Below are 9,918 nucleotides of genomic sequence, written 5' to 3'. Positions count from 1 at the left end.
AGATGGAGTCTGGCACTGTCGCTCGGGCTTGAGTGCAATGGCGAGATCTTGGCTCACTGCAAGCTCCACCTTCTGGGTTCACATGATTCTCCTGCCTCAGTCTCCCAAGTAGCTGGGATTACAGCGGCCTGCCACCACACCTGGCTAATTTTTTGTATTTTTAGTAGATTTTGTAATTTTTTGTATTTTTTGTAATGTTTTGTATTTTAGTAGTTTCACTATGTTGGCCAGACTGGTCTCGAACTCCTGACCTTGTGATCTGCCCCCCCTTGGCCTCCCAAAGTGCTGGGGTTACGGGCGTGAGCCACTGTGCCCAGCCTAAAGGAACCATTTTTCTATGATGAAGAAACAATGGTCTGGAGTCAGTAAGGAAAACAACAATAACAAAAATGCTGACTTTCCTCTCTTCCACTACTTCCACTCTCCTTGCAACTTAGTAGCCTCATTTTGTGAGGGCATAATTTTTAAGAAACAGTTGGCTTGTAGTTAAGGCAAAGAGGAGTGGGGATGTTCTGTGTAAAGGTTGACAAGATAGGGTGACCTGTTTTCAATTGAACAGGTATTGCGGTGAGCACACCAGATGGGATATCCCAGCAGGGAGTAGTGAGAGAATGGTCAAATTGTGGAGGCCTAGGTGGCAACGGCGTGAGAGTGTGGGCAGAAATTAATTTTACAATTTTAGAATTAATTCTTTTTGGGGATTTCCCTGCAGGGCTGCTGCACATGGCGAAGGCTCAACCCCCTAGACACTCCTGTGAGGCCCCTGGTCACCCGGGGCACCTTTCAGCTGGGAGAAGCAAATGCCCTTTCTCTTTAGAGCTAAAAAACTCAGTCCCATTTAGCTATGAAAACAACAGTTCAGTTCCTCACGCAAATGCACACAGACAAACTGAATCAAGATAAATTTTAGGAGAAAAAGCAACAGAGAACTCCCTTTAGAATGCATCTCTGAAGTAGAATTAGGATCCTTAAACAACAATTTCCTAGGAGAAAACCAGCTCAGAATAAATCAAGGACCGTCAGCCAAAGGGAGGTCTGGGGCTCGGGAGGACTTACCAGTTCCACCAGGAGAGAAACTTGAACTCAGTGGGACTTCAATGGGCCCCTGCTGGTACCTTAGCTCTGGATTCGGGCTATTCTTTCCGGGTCCTGAGTCTTCTCTGAGGCCCCATGTATTTGGGTGCCAAAATATTGTCAACAAAAAGAGTCAAACTCTGTAAAATATTTTAAGAGATATATTCTGAGCTACATATTGTTAGGACGAACGGAGGCAGGATGGCACACTTCCGGGTTCTTCTTCACCAGCTTTTCCCGCGCGCGAAAATGCAGCCAGCGCCTAGGGAGGGTGCAGACCAACCTGGCATGCGCCAGGTGACGTCAATCCGAAGAGACCAAGATTTACCTGGTCGCACCTGCGGAACGCCCCGACACGCCCCTGCCCCGCCTATTGCCCTCCCACTCCTAGAAAAGCCGCTCTCGGCCAGTGAGCCACACGGCCTTCCTGAGTCTCTCACTCCTGTCGGGATGTTGGGACCGCAGGAACTCCGTGGGGGCTCTCCCGGCCTTCTTTGCCGGAGGCTGACAGACCTCTTCCCCACACCTTAGGTTACCAAAATAAACTTGCAGTTTTGCTCCTACACTTGCCTACCCGCTGGTTCTTTTGTGCTCGCTCGGCTGGTCTTAGAAAAACAAATCACATATGAGTGACCATGGCCCATGACACAGCCCTCAGGAGGTCCTGAGAACATATGCCTAAAGTGGTTGGGGCACAGCTTAGTTTTATATATTTCAGGGAGGCATGAGACATCAATCCAATACATTTAAGAAATACATTGGTTTCATTCAGGAAGGTGGGACAACTCAAAGTAAGGGCTTCCAGGCTACAGGTAAATTTAAATATTTTCTGGCTGATAATTGGTTGAGTTTGTCTGACCCATATTAATTTCCTGACAAAGTACCATAAACCTGGTGGCTAAAGCCAGCAGAAATGTATTGTCTGACAGTTCTGGAGGCCCAAAGTCAAGGTGTCGGCAGGGTTGGTTCCTTCTTGGGGAGAATCTGTTCCACGCATCTCTCCCAGCTTTTTTTTTTTTTTTTTTTTTTTGAGAGGGAGTCTTGCTCTGTCGCCAGGACTGGAGTGCAGTGGCCGGATCTCAGCTCACTGCAAGCTCCGCCTCCCAGGTTTATGCCATTCTCCTGCCTCAGCCTCCGGAGTAGCTGGGACTACAGGCACCAGCCACCTCGCCCGGCTAGATTTTTGTATTTTTTAGTAGAGATGGGGTTTCACCATGTTAGCCAGGATGGTCTCGATCTCCTGACCTCGTGATCCGCCCGTCTCGGCCTCCCAAAGTGCTGGGATTACAGGCTTGAGCCACCGCGTCCCCTCTCCCAGCTTCTAAGAGCCCCATGTATTCTTTGGATTGTAACCGATCACTCAAATCCTCTGTCTTCAAATGGCGTTTTCCCTGTGTCTTTTTTCACATGATTGTCTTCTTATAAGGACACCCGTCATATTGGATTAGGGGCCCACAGTACTCCAGAATGACCTCATCTTTAATTACATCTTCAACAACCCGATTCCCAAAGAAGGTCACATCCTGTGGTACTGGGGTTTAGGGCTTCAACATATCTTTTTTGGGGAGACATAGTTCAACCCACAACAAAGACCTGAGATCGACAGAAAGGAGTGTTCAGGTTAAGATAAAGGATTGTGGAGACCAAGTTTTATTGTGCAGAGGAATCTCTCAGATAGCAGACTTCAGAGAGACAGCAGGTTGTGAAATGTTTCTTACCAGACCTAAAAGGGTGCCTGGCTCTCAGTTGATTATCTCCTGGATCTGGAAAGGAAGGAAGGAAAACAAAGGGGAAAGGGGATTCTCTATAGAGTGTGGATTTTTCCCAGAAGGGACTTTGCAGGGCAATTTCAAGGTACGGCCAGGAAATATATTTTGGGGTGAAATACTTTTTCCTTGTCTTGTAATGTTATGCCAGAGTCAGATTGAAAAGTAAGTCACGATACATAGGGTCAAATAAAACCCATCTGATGAGAATTTATGGTTTGTAGGTCATGATTCTCTAGACCCCTTAGGTAAGAATTTGGGCAAGATAAAAAATCAGAGCTTAGTCCTCCATACCAAAATCTACATTAATCAAGGTTCTCCAGAGAAACAGAATCAATAGGATATAGAAAGAGATTCATCATGAGGAATTGGTTCATATGATTTTGGAAGCTGAGAAGTCCCACAGTCTGGTATCTGCAAGTTGGAGACTCAGGAAAGCTGGTGATGTAGTCCAGTCTGAGCCTCACCTATGATTCTGAGAACCAGGAGAACTGATGGTGTGAATTCTAGTCTAAGTCCAAATGCCTGAGAACTAGAGATCTGATAGTATAAGTTCCAGTCAAGTTTGAAGACCCGAGAACCAGGAGTGCTGATGATGTAAGTCACAGTCCGAGGGCAGAAGAAGACTGGTATTCCAGCTCAAACAGTCAGCAGAGAGACAGAGACGGGGGGCGAGAGAGAGAGAGAGAGAGAGAGAGAGAGAGCAAGAGCGAGAGAGAGAGATAACTGTCCCTTCCCTTGTCTTTTTGTTCTGTTCAGACTTTCACTGAATTGGATGATGCTCAACCACGTAGGGCATCTGCTCTAGTCAGTTCGCTAATGTAAATACTAATCTCTAGTGGAAACACCTGAACAGACACATGCAGAAGTAATACTTAACCAGGTATCTGGATATTTCATGGCCCTGTTAAGCTGACATATAAAATTAATCATCACAGAAGCTCACCTATGATTAATTGATTTTTTTTGAGGGTGCAAAAAGCTACTCAGTGATGAGTATAACAAAATATTAGAAAGAGATTTTTTTTTGGTTGACTCAGAATTTTGGCTAAAAGCTAAAGCTGAGAACAATAGGTGTTAAGAAATCCTATATTCCAAAGAGAATTCTTAGCATACCCTACAGGACTTTCCAAAACTGGTCTAAGGACAATTACCAACAGCCTATATCAGGAAAAGATAGAGACTCATTGAAATCACCTTTGCAAAATTATAACAGTAGCGAAAACTGACATAGTCGACTCCATTTTGCTTCTAAGCTACAAGATGTCTTTGGTGATTCCTCAGTGTAGGCCAGACTGACTTCGGGAGGCACGTAATTTATACTTTAACCTTAAAGCAAAGATGATAATAGCCCTTTCCTAAAACTAAACCACCTCTGTAAAACTAATGAAAGGCCACAGGTTAGGATTATGAGAGGGCCTGAATTCTGCTGAAATGTAGGCAAAGTTAAATGATAACCAGCCGTTGTTCTGGAGGTCACAAGATTTGTAACTTCCCCAATTACTCCTACAGATAACATCTACTATTATAGAACCCAAGATTGGCCTTTTGAGATTTTTTTCAGACTGTTACATTTCTCAAGACCAGCTGACTCAAGCCAGATCTGCAACTCATGAGTCTATCAGTCCTGCGGCCCTACCCAGAGGCAACTCAGTGGTGAAGACTATTTTCCACACCCCTATGATTTGACCCCAATCAATCAATATTCCCCATTCTCTAGCCCTCTGACCACCAACTATCCTTTAAAACCCCTAAACTTCGAGCCTTCAGGGAGACTGATTTGAGTGATACTTCTGGTTTTACTACATGAGTTAGCCTCCTGTCAATCAAACTCTTTCTTTACTGCTGTGCCGTAGTCTCAGTGAATTGCTGTTGCCTGTGCAGAGGGCAGGAAGAACCTGCCAGTGATTACATGATTGCAGAGACAAATTATTTTAAAGAATTTGTGAATTGAAAGATTGCTGGCGTCTGGTGTGGTGGCTTACATTTGTAACCCCAGCACTTTGGGAGGCCAAGGGGGGAAGATTGCTTGAGCTTAGGAGTTCAAGACTGGCCTGGGGAACATAGCAACTCGTCATCTCTATTAAAAATAAAAAAGTTAGCTGGGCATGGTTGTGCATGTCTGCAGTCCCAGCTACTAGGGAGACTGAGGTGAGAGAGGATTGCTTGAGACTGGGAGATAGAGGCTACAGTGAGCTACAATCATACCACTGCACTCCAGCTAGGGTGACAGAATGAGACTCTTAAAACAAACAAACCAAAAAGGATTACTGGGGTATATCCCCTCCCACCCTGATTCCAAGTGAGAGGTGAAACAAGAGGGCACTTTGGAGAGATTGGGCGCTGCTTGCTGAAGGTGGGCAGAGTCTTACTCCTTGACTCTATGCTTGCTCGACTATGGGAGCTTGTAAATTTGAGACAGCATGGAGAACAAAAAAGTGTTTGGAAGAATCTGACCTATGTCCCTTATTGAAGAGGACAAAGACACTTCTGTGTGACTATTGTTTAGAGAGGCCCAGTGGTGAGAAGTTAGCAGAAGTTGTGCCTGATGACAGGGTAAGGTGGGGTGCCTTCAAGGTGCAGCTTTATTATTTGGTGAGCGGGTATATGAGCTCCCCTCATCCCAGAAGAAGCAGATGTGGGTTTGAGTCCTCTACAAAGGGCTTTATCCAAGCGGACTCCCTATTGGTGAGGAGAGCCTACAAGAAAAAAGCCATGTTGGATGCTTCACTAGAAGTTGAGAGCTAAAGTAAAGTCACAGGAGGCCTTCCAGAGAGCATCTCACCTGTACCAGGGAATGATGCCCTGCAGAAATTCCCCAGGGATGTATCTCTGTGTAGGATTTCCTAAGACCCATCGAAGGACACCATGAGAGACAATTGGTATTTGTGTATCAGTCAGGTTTCAACCAGAGAAGCAGAACCAGGAGAACAGACACACACAGTCGTGCACTGCATAATGATGTTTTGGTTAACAATGGATCACATATCTGACATAAGGATATCCATAAGATTATAATGAAGGTGAAAAATTCCTAGTGACATCTTATCTCTAGGGACATCATAGCTGTCACAACATCACAGCACAACACATTGCTCATTACTCATGTGTTCGTGGTAATGCTGGTGTAAACAAACCTACTTCACTGCCAGCCGTGTAAAAACTATAGCACATACGGTTATGTATGATAAATAAACCTGACAACAATACGTGCCTCTGTTATTGATTTATGTACTTAATATACTATACTTCTTCTTTTTTTTTTTTTTTTTTTTGAGATGGAGTTTCACTCTTGTCCCCCAGGCTGGTGTGCAATGGTGTGAGCTCGGCTAGCCCAATGTATGTGTTTGTGTCTTAGTTTTTAACAAAACTATTTAAAAAGTAAAAAAAAAAATAAAGTAGAAAAAACTTATATAATAAGAATATAAAGAAAGAAAATATTTTTGTATAGCTGTACAATACATTTGTGTGGTAAACTGTGTGTTACTACAAAAAAGTCAAGTAGTTTGGAGATTTCTCAAAGAACTTAAGACAGAACTACCTTGGAACCAACCCAAATGTCCATCAATGATAGACTGGATAAAGAAAATGTGGCACATATACACCATGGAATACTATGCAGCCATAAAAAAGGATGACTTCATGTCCTTTGCGGGGACATGGATGAAACTGGAAACTATCATTCTCAGCAAACTGTCACAATAACAGAAAACCAAACACAGCATGTTCTCACTCATAAGTGGGAGTTGAACAATGAGAACACAGGGACACAGGGAGGGGAACATCACACACCAGGGTCTGTCGGGGGGTAGGGAGCTAGGGGAGGGATAGCACTAGGAGAAATACCTAATGCAGGTGACGGGTTGGTGGGTGCAGCAAACAAACATGGCACGTATATACCTATGTAACAAAACTGCACGTTCTGCACATGTACCCTGGAACTTAAAATAAAACAAAAACAAAAACAAAAAAGACAGAATTACCATTCAACCCAGCAATCTCATCCCTGAGTATATACCCAAAGGAATGTAAATTGTTCTACCAAAAAGGCACATGCATGTGCAGGTTCGTTGCAGCACTATTCACAATGGCAGAGACATGGAATCAACCTAGATGCCCCTCAGTGGTGGACTGGATAGAGAAAATGTGGTACATATACACCATGAAATACTATGCAGCTGTAAAAAAATAAAATCATGTTCTTTGCAGCAACATGGACGGAGCTGGAGGCCATTATCCTAAGCAAACTCATGTAGGAACAGAGAACCAAATACCACGTGTTCTCACTTACACGTGGGAGCTAAACATTGGGTATACAGGGAGGCAGAGTGGAACAAAAGACACTGAGGCCTACTTGAGAGTGGAGGTTGGGAGAGCGTGAGGATGGAAAAACTGCCTGTTGGGTACTGTGTTCATACCTGGGTAACGAAATCATTTGTACATGAAATCCCGGCAACATGCAATTTACCCATGTAACTAACAAACCTGCATATGTACCCACTGAACCTAAAATAAAAGTTAACAAAAAAAGGAAAAAGTTTATTAAGTAAAAAAATTAGAATAAGCTAAGGTTAATTTACTACTGAAGAAAGAGACTTCACTTCAAGGCAGGCGAGGCCTGACTGTGAGCCGGCTGGGCAGCCTCAGCTGTGAGTGGACTGGTGGCCGTGGCCCTCCTTAGGAGACCACCAGATCAGCTCTTACTGTGGCCTCACCATGGCGACCTACGGGCAGACCTGCATGTGGCCAGTGTATATTTCTTCATCATATATTAACCTTGGCAAAGCTGCCAGAGATATTTTTACCAAAGGATTTTGTTTGGGGTTGGTAAAACTGGATGTGAGGACAAAGTCATGAAGTGCTGTGGGATTCTCAACATCTGGTTCATTTAATACAGACACTGGAAAAGCTTTTGGGGTCTTGGAGACCAAATATAAACGGTGTGAGTATGGTGTGACTTTCCCAGAAAAATGAGACACTGATAATACTCTGGGAACAGAAATCACAATTGGACCAGGTTTGTCAAGGTTTGAAACTAATATTTGATACCACCTTCTCAGCAATCACAGGAAACAAAAGTGGTAAAATCAAGTCCTCTTGCAAGAGGGAGTGCAGAAACCTTGCTTGTGATGTTAATTTTGATTTTGCTGGACCTGCAATCTGTGCTTCAGCCGTCTTTGATTATGAGGGCTGGCTTGCTGGGTACCAGATGACCACTGACAGTACCAGGTCAAAGCTGACAAGGAATAACTCTGCAGTAGGCTACTGGATGGGGGACTTTGAGCTTCACACTAATGACAATAATGGGACAGAATTTGGAGGCTCAGTTTATCAGAAGGATGTGACAATCTTGACACTTCAGTAAACTTTGCTTGGACATCAAGTACCAACTGTACTCATTTTGTCAATTGACACTAAATATCGGTTACATTTCACTGCTTCTGTTTTTGCAAAAGTCAACAACTCTAGTTTAATCTGAGTGGAAAGAAAGAGACTTCATTTACACTCAGACTCTGAGGCCTGCTGTGAAGCTTGCACTGTCTGCTCTGCTAGATAAAAAGCACATTAATGCAGGAGGCCAAACACCTGGGTTTATCCTGGAGTTGGAGACTTAATCCAGTTGAAAGAAATGGCAATGGATATCAGAAGATTTGGCTTTAATACATTTTCATTATGACCAGCAGACTCTCCCCACAAGGAAGGTGATCAAAACAAAGGATCTAAACAAGAGCTATATTTTAAATATTTAAACAGCTACTCATTAGCTGGTTTCTAGTTGAATTGGTTATGTATCTAGTTACCAATATGCTGCAACCATGCAGCCACCTATACATTATTTAAGTATATTTAACTGTTAAATGCACTACCCACCAATCATGAAATAAACCTTTATGAAAACGGTAGAAAAAAATTTTTTAAAAATGAATTTAGTGTAGCTTGAGTATTACAGTGTGTATAAAGTCTACAGTAATGTACAATAATGTCCTAGCCTTTCACATTCACTCACTGCTCCCTGACTCACCCAGAGCAACTTCCAGTCCTGCAAACCCCGTTCATGGTAAGAGCCCTATCGAGGTATACCATAAATATTTTATACTGTATTTTGATGGTACCTTTTCTATGTTTAGATACATTTAGATACACAAATATGTGCCATTTTGTTACAATTGCCTACTGTAACATGCAGTCCAGGTTTGCCACCTAGGAGCAATTGGCTATACCACACAGCCCAGGTGTGGAGTAGGCTATCCGATCTAGGTTTGTGTAAATACAATCTATGACCTTTGCACAAAACAACGTTGCTTAGGGTTACATTATTCAGAACATATCCCTGTAATTCAGTGAGACCTGGCTGTGTTAAAAGATGTACAGCAGTGGCTCATGTTTGTCATTCCAGTGCTTTGGGAGGCCAAGACAGGAGGCTTGCTTGAGGCCAGGAGTTTGAGACCAGCCTGGGCAGCATAGTGGGACTCCCCAGTCCTTAAAGAAATAAAAAATTGGCTGGGTGTGGTGGTGCTTGCCTATAGTCCTACCTATTCAGGAGGCTGAGGCTGGAGACTTGCTTGAGCTCAGGAGTTCAAGATGGCAGTAAGCTGTGATTGTGCTACAGCACTCCAGCCTGGGCAACAGAGCAAGACCCTGCAAGGAATTGGCTCACGGCTGGGCAATTCCAAAATTCATAAGGCAGGTTGCCAGGAAGGGCAGGCTGGGACTCTGTAGCAGAAGCCGAAGCTGCTGAAGCTGCTGTCTATAGGTAGAGATGCATGTTTATCAGGGAAGCCTTAATTCCACTCTTAAGACCTTTCAACTGATATTGAACCAATTTCACCCTTAGATTATCTAGGATACTTTCCTTTCCTTAAAATCAACTGCTTATGGGCTTAACAAAATCTACAAAATACCTTCAATAAATATCTAGATTAGTGTTGGATTGAGTAGCAGGGGACTATTGCCTAGCAAAGCTGACACATCAAAAAACCATCCCAGGTATCTTCCACACAAAATCATGGCCAGATAACAATAGTACCAGAGCAAGACTTTTCCCTTTTCTTCAAATTCCGCATCTCTTGAGGCTGGA

At 43.5% G+C, this 9,918-nt stretch overlaps 1 pseudogene; it reads left to right on the top strand.

Annotated features, from left to right (window-relative positions):
* The first annotated feature begins 7,556 nt into the window (after positions 1-7,556).
* LOC105521364 lies at positions 7,557-8,590 on the top strand (annotated as a pseudogene).
* The last annotated feature ends 1,328 nt before the right edge of the window (positions 8,591-9,918 follow it).

This window comes from Colobus angolensis, unplaced genomic scaffold (assembly GCF_000951035.1).
Source record: "Colobus angolensis palliatus isolate OR3802 unplaced genomic scaffold, Cang.pa_1.0 Scaffold11, whole genome shotgun sequence".
NCBI lineage: Eukaryota > Metazoa > Chordata > Mammalia > Primates > Cercopithecidae > Colobus > Colobus angolensis.
The sequence above is the reverse complement of the archived record's forward strand: the minus strand, read 5'-3'. Positions and strand labels throughout refer to the sequence as shown.